Below are 16984 nucleotides of genomic sequence, written 5' to 3' on the forward strand. Positions count from 1 at the left end.
TGCCACAGGAGCCGGTACCACCAGTACATGGGATAGTCCAGGATCCTATAGAGATGTTTGATCCATTTGAGTTCTTTGAACCGATGGTTCCTTTACCAGTTGAGCATCAGTATATACCGGGGATTGAGCCAGAGTTACCACCACTCCCAGTGTTACCTCCTATACCAGTGCATGCCCCAGAGCCGGATGTATTTTAGATGATTCCAATCGAGGGGATGGGAGAGCATGATGTGGATCTACAGTTAGGATTACCACAGCAGGGTGCAGGTATACCGAGGGTTCCGTCACAGGAGTCAGTAGGTCAGGTTGCACAGTCGTATATGGTACCATACCATGAGTACAGAGTTATGAGGGATGATGTGGAGTATTGGAGAGCACAGTGCCGAGAGATTATGCATTTGTTTGACCAGAGGGACAGAGGACCGTTAGCGGCCCTACAGCCGGATTACTTTATGAGACATAGATTACAGTCAGTTTTGATGAGTGCCACTTGGGAGCTCGATGATTTGACCCATGAAGGACCGCCTTCTTTCGCAGAGTTCTACAGGATATTCCGCTTGGCACAGACTTTGGTCCAGGCACTTAGGGAGGAGCTGAGGCGTATTCCGCCTGGGTTTTGAGACAGTGACTTCAGAGTACAGATGTATATAGAGGCAGCATAGTATAATATAGTGAGTAGTGTGTATGTGTGTATTAGTAGCTTAACCTGTAGTTTGACTGATAGTAGCTAGTATGACTTGTAGCCGCAGTGATAACCAGCAGAACGAGACTTTTTGTATCAAGCATTTACACCTGAGGCTGGTGTCATATATATATTGTTAGGTCACACACACTGTAGAGGGGGTGAATACAGTGTAAAAATACAATCAAATCAAACTTTTAATATTTCAAGTAACAGAAAACAAACTTTATTGAAACAATAAACTCTATTACAGTATGGAACTGTTACCTCTCAGTGATGAACAAATATCACGAGAGCTGCTAGGGTTACAATGAATAATCTTCTCGAATATGATAACACTTATAGTGTAAACCCTATGTCTGTGTTTATATACTACACAGTTACAAGATAATCGCTAATTGATATGGAATATAATTCTGCTTCCTAAAATATATCAATCAGATATCTTTTCTTCCAAGTATTCTATTCTTCATAGAATTCCTTCTTCATGCATATCTCTTCTTATGTTTATCTCGATCTTCTTTCCTTTAATCAGCTACTATCCTTATCTTGAACGTCCTTCAGCACTTAAGTTCTGATATCCATCTTCTGATGATTATCTCCTGATAATATAAGTACTGATATCCTTAAGTCCTGACTTCCAGTAAGTACTGACTTATCCTGTTTAAATAAGATCTGAAAACTAAACATAAATCATATTAGCCATGACATTATCAAATATATCTAACAATCTCCCCCAACTTGTAAATTAGCAAAATATACAAGTTTAACAGATATTTGATGATGTCAAAAACATTAAGTACAAATGCATGAGAATTAGACTAGATAACTACAACTTACAATCCTTAAAGCTTTAGCAATCTTTAACTTCTGATAAAAACTTCAGTCTGTACAAATATCAGAATTTAAGCAGATCTTGACTTGGTTTCATCTTCTGATCTCTCTGATGTCAGGAGTTGTTCTGAGATAGTTCTTCAACAAACATCTCTCAGCATATCTAAGTTCATCAATCATTCTCCTTTTAGCATCTTTAAGCTCTGCATTATCTTCAACAATTTGAAAGATTGTAGCCCTGAGATCATTAATCTTTGCTTTTCTTATATCCTGATCTAGTCTGATCAAATAAGCTTTATCAGACTCAAGATTGAATTCCACAGCCCTTTAACCCAGAAAGGTAGTTATAATTTGAGCAGTGTTGGGTTTCATTTCAACTATATCACCCTTGTGATCTCTGTACTTTGAAACATATGTGTTGTCAGACTTAACAAAATAAAGCCTTTTCTGTCTCTGAATCTGATCCTTCAAATAGTTTGCAGCACTTTCTGTCAATCTGTCATTCACTTGAAGTAAGAATAATACATGCTCCAGTTCTTCAAAATACTTCAATGGAATGGCATTTTGCCTTATATGATAAACCCTACCATCTGTCATGAAGTACAACAAGATGTGTTCTTTCAAGTAGGTATGGTAAACCATTTATACAGATTCCAGTTGATTAAATCTCTCAGGAGTTGCTCCAATACCTGGTTCACTCAAGGAAGTTGGATCATTGGTAGTGTTATGTATTCTTCTTTCATCAGCACTTCCCAATCCAGTTTTATCTCTTGCTTCCTTTCCAGTAACTACTCTTGCTTCAAAACCACTTGTAGCAGTCTTCAAAGGTTGAGTCTGTTTTGCTTTAGTGAATCCTGGTAGGAGTGTCTTTGATCTATCTTCTGATATCAAGTTAACTTGAGCTATGTCAGAGGTTACTTGCTTCTTTGGAATATCAGAACTTACTGTCTCTTGACTCTGAACAACTTGAGCCATGTCAGAGGTTGTTTTAAGAACTTTTCTTGAAGTCAGAGCAAGATCATCCTTTTCATCAGTGATTTCTTCATTCTCAGGAGGCACATAAACCTTGATAGGTTCACCAACCTTTTCTTTACCCTTGGATCTTGGATCTATCTGCGGTTGTGATTTAGCCAATGTTGCTTCAGTATTTGTCCTTTCTTTTATCACAATGCCTTGAGCTTTGGAAATGTCTTTTTACCAGAAGCTTCAGATTTAGATGTGACTTTATCTGATTTAAGTCTGGCTTCTTCTTCCATTAAACTCTCCAAGTCCATTCCTGGATTTTCCCGAAGAAATAACTGTCTTGACATTTCTTCATCAAGATCTAAAAGTTCATCAGAACTTATCCTTTTACCAGTAGCAGATCAGAACTTGTCCTGTAACTTGTGATTTCAGCTTTTCTTGATGAGAAACCTCTACCTTGACTATGACCTCTACCCATTCCAGAGTTTTCTTGATCATCCTTTTCATCATCCTTCCCTTTCAGTGTCTTGGCAGCCTTGTATTTGGACTTAATTACTTTCTCCCCCTTTTTGGCATCAGCAGGTAGTAGAAGAGAGACAAGCAATTCCACTGAGGCTTGGATTTCACTAAGTTGAGATTGCTGAGAAGCTTGATTTTGCAGAATATCATCAATCTGAGCTTGTTGTTTCTCTTGAGTCTTCTCAATATAAGCAATCCTGTCAAAGGTAGGTTGGAAGAACTTTTTCTTATCAATCTTTTGAACTTGTTCCTGTTTGATGAATTCTTCCTGAATCTTGTGTAGCTCTGCATGAGTAGTTGAATGAAGACCTTGAAGATGTTTAGTACTCAATGCAGTGACTCTAAGCTGGGTTTTAAAATCATCAGTATTTAACATTTCATCAGCTTTTGTCAATTGCTCAACCAGATTCTTTGCAGATGGAACACAAGTAATTGAGTTCCATTCCTTAGTCCACTCCTGACCAGCAGGATTGTCACTCCAAGGCACTGGTGCTTCTCTGGTAACAAACTTCTTAACAAGTTTAGATTTAAGAACTGTTTGTTGAGGGGCATGTCCTGAAGGACCTGCTTCATCAGTATCTGCTTGTAGAGCAGCATCACCAGTATCTCCAGCATTTGCAGCATCAGAACTTATAGAATCAGTATCTTCTGATAGAACAACAGTGTGAGTAGCAATGGAGGCTTCAGCATCCTCTAATTACTGATCTGGTTCCAAGTTCTGATCAACAGCCATATCCTGATGCTCACATATATTCTGATCATCAGCATCTAGATGCAGAGAAGGTGTAGTAGATAATTCTGGAGTTTGAGCAGCATCAGTAACAGGTGTTGTTGATGGATTAGTTGTTGTTGGAGCTTCTAAGAGAATTACTTCAGGCACAACCAAGTTCTGGATATCAATATCAGCACTTGTGCCTATATTAACAAGAGATACAGACTTTTGAACATGAGACATAGATGGTTGGTTGGCCTTTTCAGTAACAGCGTCCTGAGTTGGAGTTGATGGAGAAGTAGTGACTTTAGCAGATTCCTTTTCTTGTGAGATCAGAGATTCCTGATCTCCTTCCTGAGCTGCTGCTTCTTCATCATCTGAAACTGGCCTTTTTGCCCTCTGTTTCTTGTATCTCTTTGTACATATGGATTCCTTGGGAGTGTCAGGAACAGTCATTCTTCTAAGCCTCTTGAGAAGCCTAGATCCCCCAATTCCAGAATCCTTCTGAGAAGTCACTTTCTCAGCTTCTTGGAAAACAGGTTCTGATGTAGAAACCTGTTCCTCACTGTCAGACTCATCTCTCAAAACAATCCTCCTTCTCTTCTGAGGTGTTTGAGGAACAGTCTTTGTCCTCTTAGGCTTGGAAGATGAAGACTTCACAGGAGGTTCTGAGGATGAGGGTTGAACTGTCTGTGAAGTTGAGAGATATGATCTAAGATATTGCCTTAGTGTAGGTTGAGTAGTATGGGTGGTAGGTGTTGATGGTTGTTGTGGTGTGTGGGAGGTTGTTGTTGGATGGACATCAGGATAAACAGATTTATAAGTATCAGGATCAGCTATTACTAAGATCTATTTTACAGACTGAGGAATCTGTAAAGGTCTAACCACTGGTTTCTTAGTGTCAGCATGTACCTGGTCATTAAAGTATCGTTTTGCAACTTTAAAATGTGGAGTTGAGGTACTGATGAGTTGAGGTTCATCAGTACAAAAAGTATATATAAGTTGACAGAATCTAGCAAAGTAGACAACATTCCTATCCTCTGTCATCCTATCCCCAATAAAACCAATTATAGCCGTTGCAAAATCAAAATGAGTTTGGTTTATAATGGCATACCCGATGTGCTGACTCATTATGGGGATGACATCAAAATTTGAACACTTGTTCCCAAAAGCTTTAGTGATGCAGTCGAAGAAGAAGCTCCATTCCCTTCTGATATGAGCCCATTTCAACTGCCCAAGCTTTGCCAAACTCTGTACATACCCCAAACTGGCCATTAACTCCTGAAGAGCTGATTCCTCTGGAATTGAAAAAGTACATCCTTTTGGGAGATGTAGAGCCTTACGTATTGTACCAGGAGTGACTGCATATTGAGAATCACCCACTTTGAAAACAATACTAGGAGTACCATTTAGACCACCATTATCAAAGGTTCCAGTCCTCCAAAGTGTCAGAACTTGTTGGCTTGAGAAGACGGAAGGTTGGGTCAATGCATACCCGATTTCACTGTGTGCAAGAAGGTCTTGCACAAAATGCAATTTAGACGGAGCTTCAGCATTATCAAGAATTGCAGCATAGTTGTTTGGAACAAATTTAGCTCCATCTATGATTAAATCCTTTGGTGCCATGAAATTAATCAAGAGGTTTAAGTGCCTGTTAGGTGTTTGATAGAATGTCTATATGAAAAACCAACGTTAGAAGAAGAAAGAGAGTAAAAGCAAATAGAGAGAAAAAGTGTGAAAGGAAATAAAAGATTAAAAAATCCTCTCCCTGTCTTACTTATACTTTTGAAAACAAAATGTAACCGTTGGACACCTGTCAGACATGCAGTAAAAACGAATAGTTAATGGGCACGAGAAAACAGTAATCATTACTTACCCACTTGCAGTTTTTCAAGGAAAAACCGTTCCACTTACCAAGTTATTCCATTAATCAAGGTGAAACAGTTTTAATTCAAAATTAAAACTGTTCCCACTTATTTAATTATTTTTCACTGCAACATCAATATTCTGAAAAAAAAATCCGAGTGAAAATGACCATAATAAATCAGATGAGCAAGTACTGATAAAATAAAATCAGAACTTAAGTTAAAACAGAATTTATATGGTCATCAGAATATGAATATGTATCAGGATTTATCAATGCATTACAAAATATCTCAGAGACAAGATCTTGAAACAAAAACAAATTTCATTAATATATCAAGAGAATACATTCATGAAATTTAAATTACATCAGAACTTGTACAAGATTTCCCTAAGCTGTTAAACATAGCGTAAACAGCCTTTGTCCTAGCTCAAGAAGCAGGGCAAGGCTGATGATGAAGAAAAACAGGAAGAAGAAAATAAATCATTTCTTCTTCCTACTCTCGACAAACAGAATAGCGAGTCGTATGATTCACTCTTGCTGGCGGAGAGCTTCCAGCCTTTCCTCCTCCAATCGCTCCAGATGGCGATGGTAATCCATATAGAAGAACAGGAGGTGGGTAAGTACCTCCTGGGGAACAGAGTCCCATATCTCATCAGGAATGGCAGTGACGTGCCATTCCTGCTGCCAATCAGCACAGCTCAGCTCCATGTTGAAGGTTTTGTAGTTCAAAAACATATTATATCTGACCATGGTGTTTTTGATAGAAAAAGTATGAAGGTGAGTTTGTGATAAAAGAGTTGATGAGAAGGCTGATGTGAAGTGGTTGTTTATATAGGCAAGAGAATGTCAGGAGACGCAAGGAAATTTAATGCTTACAGGTAGAATTAATTCTACCTCGTCTCCCCAGACTTGGAAAAAGAAAAACATTCATTGGAAAGAGAAAACATGGTTTAATGCGCACAAGAAGCAAGTAAAAGTTGACTGTTCATGTACGAGTACCACTATCCCTAACTATAGTGACTATTAATCTTCCACTTCAACATATTCTGGTTTAAACTGAGACTGTTGTTAAATTTTATCCACAAATAAGTCAAGTAAAGAATCAGACTGTAATATCAGAACTTAGACTTATATCAGAACTTAACAGTCATCAGAACATAATTTCTTAACTCGAAAAAGAAATGCATATCTTAGTAAGTCCTCACACAAATTCTGATTTATATTCTTCAGAACTTAATCATCAGAACATGCAATCAGAACTTGTTCTCAGAATTTGTGCAATGTGACACAATGACTGTTCATCTAAAACAACATAGATCACCACAGTGATTTTCATCATTCATATGGAGTGGTTAGTGTGTGCATTAAGCTAAATATCAGACAAAGAGTAAAGTTTGATTCACTTCAGTATATCTTAGAAATAAGGCATAACTAAAACTTTGCTAAAGAGCTGTCATTATCCTGAAACCTACTGTTGAATGAGTTCATGCTTGAGTCCACCTCAACCATTGTGTGCTAATTTTGTGCATCTTTTTAAATTCCTTTTTACAGTGGCTTCTCAGTGTAAGTGAGTCACGACTGCTTATCAGAATTTATGCTATTATCAGAGTATTTCTCCAGTAATCATAGAGTGTGAAAAGTCACCAAGAAAATATTTTATTTGCTTTTCTGATGCATATTACTTAATACTAGCAATGCACTTGGGTCTTCCCTTCCACATTTTTACTCTAGATCTCAAAGGAGTACCTGATTTTTAATCCTTGTTTCGCTTTCTTTTTCTCTTGATAAGTGAGGTTTATCAGCACTTAGTTCATTCAACAGATTTACTAGCATCAGAACTTAACAGATGAGTAGCATTATTCTAGTTTGTGACTTAGTAATAAGATAGACAAAGTAAACTCAACTAAGCTCAATTATCAGAATTTGCTTGTGTCAATAGATTTCCACAGAAATAATTACTTCTTACATGGGATCCCTTGTTTATTGAAGACTACTAGGTCAGCATCTAGCACAGTTATCCTCATAGGATTGAATAGTTACCTAAACAGACATATCACTATCAGAGTTTAGAAACATTGATCAGACAACAGTCAGTACTTAAACATATATTTTAATTAAGCATAGAATACACAAAGAGATTGAATTCTGTAAATACTGATCATAAAGTCTGATGCAACAGAACAAAACTAAGCAGATTTAAAGAAAGAACCTGAAACCATTCCAAGTTCATTTACCAATCTTGTAAAAGTAGCTTCACACAAAGGTTTTGTGAAGATATCTGCTAGTTGTTGATCTGTTGGAACAAAGTGCAATTCTACTGTACCTTCATCTACATGTTCCCTGATGAAGTGGTACCTGATGCTGATGTGCTTTGTCATAGAGTGTTGAACTGGATTACCTGTCATAGCAATAACACTTTGATTATCACAATAAATAGGGATTTTGAAATATGTTAACCCATAATCCAGTAACTGATTCTTCATCCAAAGAATCTGTGCACAACAGCTTCCTGCAGCAATATATTCTGCTTCTGCAGTTGATGTGGAAATTGACTTTTGTTTCTTGCTAAACCAAGAAATCAATCTGCCTCCAAGAAATTGGCAGCTTCCACTTGTGTTTTTCCTGTCAATTTTGCCACCTGCAAAATCTGCATCTGAGTAACCTATTAGTTTAAAATCTGATTCTCTGGGATACCATAATCCCAGATCAGCTGTTCCCTTAAGATATTTGAAAATTCTTTTCACAGCTGTTAAGTGAGGTTCTCTTGGATCTGCTTGAAATCTTGCACAAAGATAGGTAGCATACATGATATCAGGTCTACTAGCAGTTAGATAGAGTAGAGAGCCAATCATACCTCTCTAATCAGTAATATCTACTGATTTACCAGTATCCTTATCCAGTTTTGTTGCAGTGGCCATGGGAGTGGATGCACTTGAACAATCTTGCATTCCAAATTTCTTCAGCAAGTTTCTGGTGTACTTAGTTTGACAAATAAAAGTGCCTTCTTCATTCTGCTTGACTTGAAGGCCCAGAAAATAGCTAAGTTCCCCCATCATACTCATCTGATACCTTGATTGAATCAGTTTGGCAAACTTCTTGCAAAGTCTGTCATTTGTAGACCCAAAAATGATATCATCAACATAAATCTGGACCAGAAGTAAGACTTTTCCATGGTTGAGGTATAACAGTGTTTTGTCTATAGTCCCTCTGTTAAATCCACTTTCCAGAAGAAACTGAGCTAAGGTCTCATACCATGCTCTAGGAGTTTGCTTAAGTCCATAAAGTGCTTTATCAAGCCTGTAGACATAATCTGGATGTTTGGAATCTGCAAAGCCCGGAGGTTGTTCAACATATACTTCCTCCTCCAATTCTCCATTGAGAAAAGCACTTTTCACATCCATTTGAAAGACAGTAAACTTTTTGTGAGCAACATAAGCCAAAAATATCCTTATGGCTTCTAACCTAGCAACTGGTGCAAATGTTTCATCATAATCAATTCCCTCTTGTTGAGAATATCCTTTTGCAACCAGCCTTGCCTTATTCCTTATAATTATGCCATCACTGTCAGTTTTATTTCTGAACACCCACTTTGTACCAACAACAGATCTATTCTTTGGTCTTGGCACTAGGGTCCAGACTTTGTTTCTTTCAAATTCATTTAACTCTTCCTGCATTGCTTGCACCCAATCAGCATCTTGAAGAGCTTCTTCCACTTTCTTTGGCTCAGTCTGAGAGAGAAAAGAATTGTAAAGACATTTATTTGAAGTACATGTTCTAGTTCTGACACCTGCATCAGGATTTCCAATTATCAAATCAGGTGTATGTGATTTAGTCCACTTCCTTGCAGATGGAAGGTTTTCTCTAGAACTGGATGCTCTCCCATGATCCATGTTGTCTTCATTTTCATTTTCTGATGCTCCCCCTGAAACTATGCTCTCTGAGTTGGATTCTTCAGAATTTAGATTTTCAGAACTATCAGAACTTGGCTTATCAGAACTTGACAAATCAGAACTTGAAGAGCCAGATGTATGTTCTGATACTTCTTGAGATGTGGTATGTTCTTGAGTATGCTCCCCCTGCATAGGTGCATCTTCCTTTGGCGTAGTCACCACAGTTTCAATAACATCAGAGTTTAATCCATCAGAGTTTACAGTATCAAGACTTAGACTGTCAGGATTTTCAGTATCAGAACTTGAGTCTTCATTTTCAAATCTCAGCTGATTATGATCAATAAAATCTTTAAGACCAGTAATATTCTTGTCATCAAAAGAGACATTGATAGATTCCATGACCACTCTTGTTCTCAAATTATAGACTCTGAAGGCTTTTGTGGAAAGTGGATATCCAACAAAGATTCATTCATCAGCTTTTAGATCAAATTTAGATAGCTGTTCAGGATGAGTCTTGAGAACAAAACACTTGCATCCAAATACGTGAAAGTACTTCAGATTTGGCTTCTTTTTCTTCACCATCTCATATGGTGTTTTTCCTTGCTTATTAATGAGTGTTGCATTTTGAGTAAAACAAGCAGTCTGCACAGCTTCAGCCCAGAAATAGGTTGGAAGCTTTGCTTCTTCAAGCATTGTACGTGCAGCTTCAATGAGAGTTCTATTCTTCCTTTCAACAACTCCATTTTGCTGTGGAGTTCCAGGAGCAGAAAATTCCTGCTTAATTCCATGGTTTTTGCAGAACTCTTCCATTATCAAATTCTTGAACTCAGTGCCATTATCACTCCTTATGGTTTTCACAGAATCTTTGACCAATTTATCCAGATGTTTGACATGATCAATCAAGATAGATGCAGTTTCACTTTTTGTGTGCAAAAAATACACCCATGTGTATCTGGTGAACTCATCCACTATGACCAACGCATATTTCTTCTTTACAATAGACATGACATTCACTGGACCAAATAGATCAACATGTAGTAGATGATAAGGCTCAAGAATTGATGATTCAGTCTTGCTCTTGAATGAAGATTTTCTTTGTTTGACCTTCTGACAAGAATCACAAAGGCCATCAGGAGCAAATACTGACTTTGGCAGTCCTCTCACAAGATCTTTCTTGACTAGTTCATTTATATTGTTGAAATTTAAATGAGAGAGTTTCTTGTGCCAATTCCAGCTTTCTTCAATTGATGCTCTACTCATCAGACAGATTGCAGAACCATCAGTACTTGTTGAAAGCTTAGCTTCATAAATGTTACCACGCCTGTATCCTTTTAGAACAACTTTGCCTTTGGATTTACTCACAACTTCACAGTATTCTTCAAAGAAATCAACATGATAACCTCTGTCACAGATTTGACTTATACTCAGCAGATTGTGTTTAAGTCCTGTGACAAGAGCTACTTCTCTAATGATGACATTCCCAAGATTAATATTGCCATATCCCAATGTTTTTCTAATGTTGCCATCTCCATAAGAAACACTTGGGCCAGCTTTCTCTACAAAGTCTGATAGCAGGGCTTTATTTCCAGTCATATGTCCTGAACATCCACTGTCCAGAACTAGAATATTTTTCCTGTTGCCCTACAATCACAAAGACCACTAATGATTAGTTTTAAGGACCCAGACTTGCTTGGATCCTTTGGCCTTATTAAGTTTGTTAACATTTATAGCGGATTTAGCATCATAGTTTATGTTAACATTTTTCTTATCAGAACTTACACTATCAGACTTTGAATCAGAATTTACACTAGAAGGAACAATGGAAACTTTCTTCAAAGAAGGTTTTATTTGATAATAATCATAGTACAAACTATGATATTCCTTACAAGTATAAATGGAATGCCATAAACTACCACAATGAAAACAAGGATTTTGTGGTTTATATCTAACAGACTGACTCTGACTCTTAACTCCTGATTTTGAAGGTAAGGAGTTTATGTCTTATTCTTCATGTAAAAAGAAGCCAGATGTTTAGAACTTCCACAGTTATGACATGTTTTCCTAGGAGCATCAGGAACAGGTTTATAATCATTGCTTTTATTCACACCTTCCTTTTCATTCCTATTTTTCCTAGGTGATTTTACCTTGTTTGCATTCTTAACATCTTTCAGCTTATGCTTAAGCTGCTTCTTAGTCATTAAGCCTATGTTTACTTCAGCTATCTTTTCCTGTTTTAGTTTGTCAGAAGTTAATTCCTCTTTAACTTCTGATTTCTCATTATCAGACTTTACAGTTACAAACTTAACAGGTTTTAACTTTGGCTTTTACTTAACAATAGGCTTAATTTCTACAGTTCCTTTATCATTCTTATCCTCTCCATAACCTAAGCCCTCTTTCCAATTTTCACTACTTAGCAAATTTTGAGTTGTTCTGCCAGAGTTAGTCCAAGTCCTGATAATCTCTCTTTCCTTTTCTAACTCAGTTTTTAGAGATTCATTCATTTTTAGCACTTCATCCCTAACATAAAAAGCATCATCTCTATCCTTCTGAGTTTAATGGAACATAACTAACTCTTTTTCTAAGAAATCATTTCTTTTCTTAAAAGCAAGATTTTCAAAAGTTAATCTTTCACATGTTAAAGTTTGATCTATATAACTAATAAACATGGTTTTAAGATATCTTCTCAACTCATTAATATCATCAGTATGAAAAGCATAAGTAGTTTGAGGTACCTTTGTTTCAGCAGCTTCAGAACTGCTCTCAGCATTTTCTTTATCAGCATTTGCCATCAAAGCATAGTTCTCCTCACTTTCAGAGTCTGAGGTGTCTGTCCAGCTTTTCTTCTTTGTGACCAGAGCCTTGCCTTTGTCACCCTTCACTTTCTTGCAATCAGGAGATATGTGGCCTTTCTCACCACAGTTATAGCATTTGACATTGGTATAATCTCCTCTATCAGACTTTCCTCCTCTGCCCTCAGATCTTCTGAAATTCTTTTTATCAGAACTTGTGCCTTTCCTGGAAAACTTCTTTCCCTTTCTGAACTTCATGTATGCAATCTTTGTGATCCCTTTCACCATAAGAGCACACAGCTTCATCATCTCCTCATCAGCATCAGTCTCAGGCAAGCTTTCAGAATCTGAGTCATCATCACTTTCAGAACTTGATGACTCAGTATCAGACTTTGTGAAAAGAGCTTTACCCTTGTCTTTCCTTGAGGTAGCTGCCTTGGGGGATTCTTCTTCAGCCTTAAGAGCAACTGTCCTTGACTTTCCTCCTTTCCTCTTGCTTCTTTGTTCCATCTCAAGTTCATGAGTCTTGAGCATTCCATAAATTTCATCAAGAGTTGTTTCATCAAGATTGTAGTTGTCTCTTATTGTTGTTGCCTTCAAATCCCAGCATTCAGGAAGAGCTAACAGGAATTTAAGGTTTTTATTTTCAAGATCATACTCCTTATCAGCCAATGACAAATCATTCAAGAGTTTGACAAATCTATCATATAAATCAGTCAATGACTCATTAGCCTTTGAGTCAAAGTGTTCATACTCTTGAGTGAGTATTGTCTTTCTGTTCTTCTTAATTGTATCGGTTCCCTGACACCTTGTTTCCAGAGCATCCCATATCTCCTTAGCAGTCTTGCAGTTAATTACCCTGTTTGACATTACATTATCAATGGCACTATGCAGTAAGTGTCGTACCTTAGCATCCTTAGCAATTGATGCGATATCTTCAGCAGTATAATCACTCTTCTCCTTTGGTACGGTCTTTGCTGCTTCACCTGCAACTGCAACAGCGAGCTTGGTTGGTTTGTGAGGTCCTTCCTTGATTCTATCTAGATATTCTGGATCTGTAGCTTCCAGAAACATGGTCATCCTCACCTTCCATATGGCATATTCAGATGGTTTCAGTATGGGAACTCTGATGGTTTCATACCGACTTTGAATTTGTGTCTTTGGAGGTTCTTCAGTTTTGGTAGGCTTAGTTGGAGTTTCTGTGCAGACATGATTGTGTTTGGATCTTTAACTGTATGTGCATTAACAGATAGGCTCTGATACCACTTGTTAGGTCACACACACTGTAGAGGGGGTGAATACAGTGTAAAAATACAATCTAATCGAACTTTTAATATTTCAAGTAACAGAAAAAAAACTTTATTGAAACAATAAACTCTGTTACAGTATGGAACTGTTACCTCTCAGTGATGAACAAATATCACGAGAGCTGCTAGGGTTACAATGAATAATCTTCTCGAATATGATAACGCTTATAGTGTAAACCCTATGTCTGTGTTTATATACTACACAGTTACAAGATAATCACTAATTGATATGGAATATAATTCTGCTTCCTAAAATATATCAATCAGATATCTTTTCTTCCAAGTATTCTATTCTTCATAGAATTCCTTCTTCATGTATATCTCTTCTTATGTTTATCTCGATCTTCTTTCCTTTAATCAGCTACTATCCTTATCTTGAACGTCCTTCAACACTTAAGTTCTGATATCCATCTTTTGATGATTATCTCCTGATAATATAAGTACTGATATCCTTAAGTCCTGACTTCCAGTAAGTACTGACTTATCCTGTTTAAATAAGATCTGAAAACTAAACATAAATCATATTAGCCATGACATTATCAAATATATCTAACATATATAAAACGAACTTTTTCAAATTTCTTTTATTTAAATTTCAGTCTTTACAGTTTTATAGCATTTACCTTCACTTTATTGTTTTACAGCTTTTCATATTTTAATTCATGTTGAAAAAAAAGAAAGAAAAGAACAAACATTTTATTTAACTGCTTACATTTCCAGTTTTTATACTCAGCAGTTGTTTTCTCTATTTAAATCATGTTGATAACACAGGATAAATTGTTTTCTTATCTACTGCTAATTGTTTATTAAAGTGTTAAAGAAATATCACTTGTTTTATTATCAGAAGATGACACCAAAAAGAAAGACTATGACTGAGACTTCTAACAGCAATTCTGAAGCACAGACTAATGAGACCATGAACCAAATGTTCCATCTGATGCAACAACAGATGGTAATGATGCAGCAACAGATGCAGCATCAACAACAACAGATTCAATAACAAATGTTACAGCAGCCACCTCGTCCTGAGCCCCAGATACCACCAGCATTACCTGTTGTTACTTTTAAGTAGTTTCGGTCGGTTAAACCTCCAGAATTTGAGGGGTCTACTGATCCTATTAAGGCTACCACCTGGTTGAAAGAAATAGAGAAAGCATTTGAGCTAGTCAAGGTAGATGAAGAGCAGAAAACTGACTTTGCTAGTTACTTGTTGAAAGGAGAGGCAAATTATTGGTGGGAATCTAAAAAGACTTTAGAGGGTGAAGATGTTATTGCATGGGATAGGTTTAAAGAATTGTTCTTAGAAAAGCATTTTCCTCGCTACGTGAAAAACCAAATGCAGATTAAGTTTTTAGAACTGAAGCAGGGAAATATGTCCGTAGCAGAGTATGAGGCCAAATTTACTGAGTTGGCTAGGTTTGTCCCATAACAGGTTGATACTGAAGAAAAGCTAGTTCAAAGGTTTCAAGAAGGATTACGACCATGGATTCGTGGCCAAGTTGCAATTTTTGAATTGACAACGTATACCGCCGTAGTCCAGAAAGCTTTGATTATTAAAGGAGAAAGTGAAAGATCTCAGTGAGATAAAGGACAGGGAAGTTTCCAAGACCGCTCCAGCAGAAAGCCGGGATTTCAAGCCCTGATAAATTTGAATTTCAAAAGGATAAGACAAGGTACCCAGAAAATAGGTAATCGTTTCCAAGCCTCCAGCCAGCAGGGAATGGTTAGAGTCCCAGTGACGTACTGCACGACATGTAATTGAAAGCATACCGGTATATGTATTAAACGGGATGTAATGTGTTACCGATGTAAGCAGAAAGGGCATTATTCTAACGAATGTCCAGTGAGAAAAACAGCGGAAATGACTTGCTTCCAGTGTGGAAAGAAAGGACATATCGCCAGAAATTGCAAAGGACCAGCCATGGCAGCCAGTATTCCAAGAGTGTTGGCATTACCTCTGCCGCCGCCTAATCAACCCAGAGCAAGAACCTTCAACATGCAATGAAAGAAGCGGTGCAGAGTCCGAGTGTAATTGCAGGTACGTTTTTTATGTATTCTGTAAGTTCAAAAGTATTAATTGATTCTGGAGCTACTCGCTCATTTATTTCTGAAGAATTTCTTGATAAATTACACTGCGAAGTCGAATGGTTGGGTGAGACGTTAATTATAAAATTAGCGAATGATGACCAAGTTCCAGTAGATCGAGTATGTCCTGCATGCGATGTAGAAATAGCCGGACATCATTTTTCTGTAGATTTGATTCCTTTTAAGCTAGGAGAGTTTGATGTAATTTTAGGAATGGATTGGTTAGCTTGTGATAATGCTCAGATAGATTGCGTGAATAAGAGAGTCAAATTGTGAACTGCGGAAAATGCAACGGTAACATTAAAGGGCGAAAAACAGCGGAAGAAATTTCTGACAGTGATGCAGACCAAACGATTGCTTCAACAAGGATGAGATGTACGTAGCTAACGTGTTAGATACTGAAAAAGGAAGTCCTAAACTAGAAGACATTCTAGTTGTATGTGAGTTCCCGGACGTCTTTCCAGACGAGCTTCCAGGATTACCGCCAGATCGAGAAATTGAATTCATGATTGATCTAGCACCAGGTACAAAACGAGTTTCGAAAGCTCCATATCGAATGGCTCCAGTTGAGATGAAGGAAGTGTCAATACAATTGCAAGATCTTTTAGACCGAGGCATCATACGACCCATTGTATCCCCATGGGGTGTACCAGTATTGTTTGTGAAGAAGAAAGATGGCAGTATGCGACTATGCATTGATTATCAGGAATTGAATAAGCTCACTATCAAGAATAAGTATCCTTTACCAAGAATCGACGATTTGTTCGATCAACTAAAAGGAGCCGCATGGTTTTCGAAGATAGATTTGCGATCAGGCTATCACCAATTGAAGATTAATGCTGAAGATATTCCTAAAACTGCGTTTCGTACGAGATATGGACATTACGAGTTTCTAGTAATGGCATTCAGTTTGACAAACGTGCCAGCAACATTCATGGATCTAATGAATATGGTATTCAAGAAATACTTGGACAAATTTGTGATCGTATTTATTGATGACTTCTTGATTTACTCAAGGACGGAAGAAGAGCATGTTGAGCACTTGAGGATAGCTTTGGAAATTCTGAGGAAAGAGCAACTGTACGCGAAATTCTTGAAATGTGAATTCTGGTTGAAGGAAGTACAATTTCTAGGACACATCATCAGTAGAGAAGGCATCAAAGTTGATTCAGCAAAGATTGAAGCCGTGTTAAATTGGGAAAGACCAAAGACAGCGACAGAAGTTCGAAGTTTCTTGGGATTGGCAGGATATTATAGAAGATTTGTCAAAGATTTTGCGAAAATAGTAACGCCGTTGACCAAGTTAACTCGAAAAAGTGAAAAGTTCGTATGGGAC

The sequence above is a fragment of the Apium graveolens genome, chromosome 9 (assembly GCF_009905375.1).
Source record: "Apium graveolens cultivar Ventura chromosome 9, ASM990537v1, whole genome shotgun sequence".
NCBI classification, from domain to species: Eukaryota; Viridiplantae; Streptophyta; class Magnoliopsida; order Apiales; family Apiaceae; genus Apium; species Apium graveolens.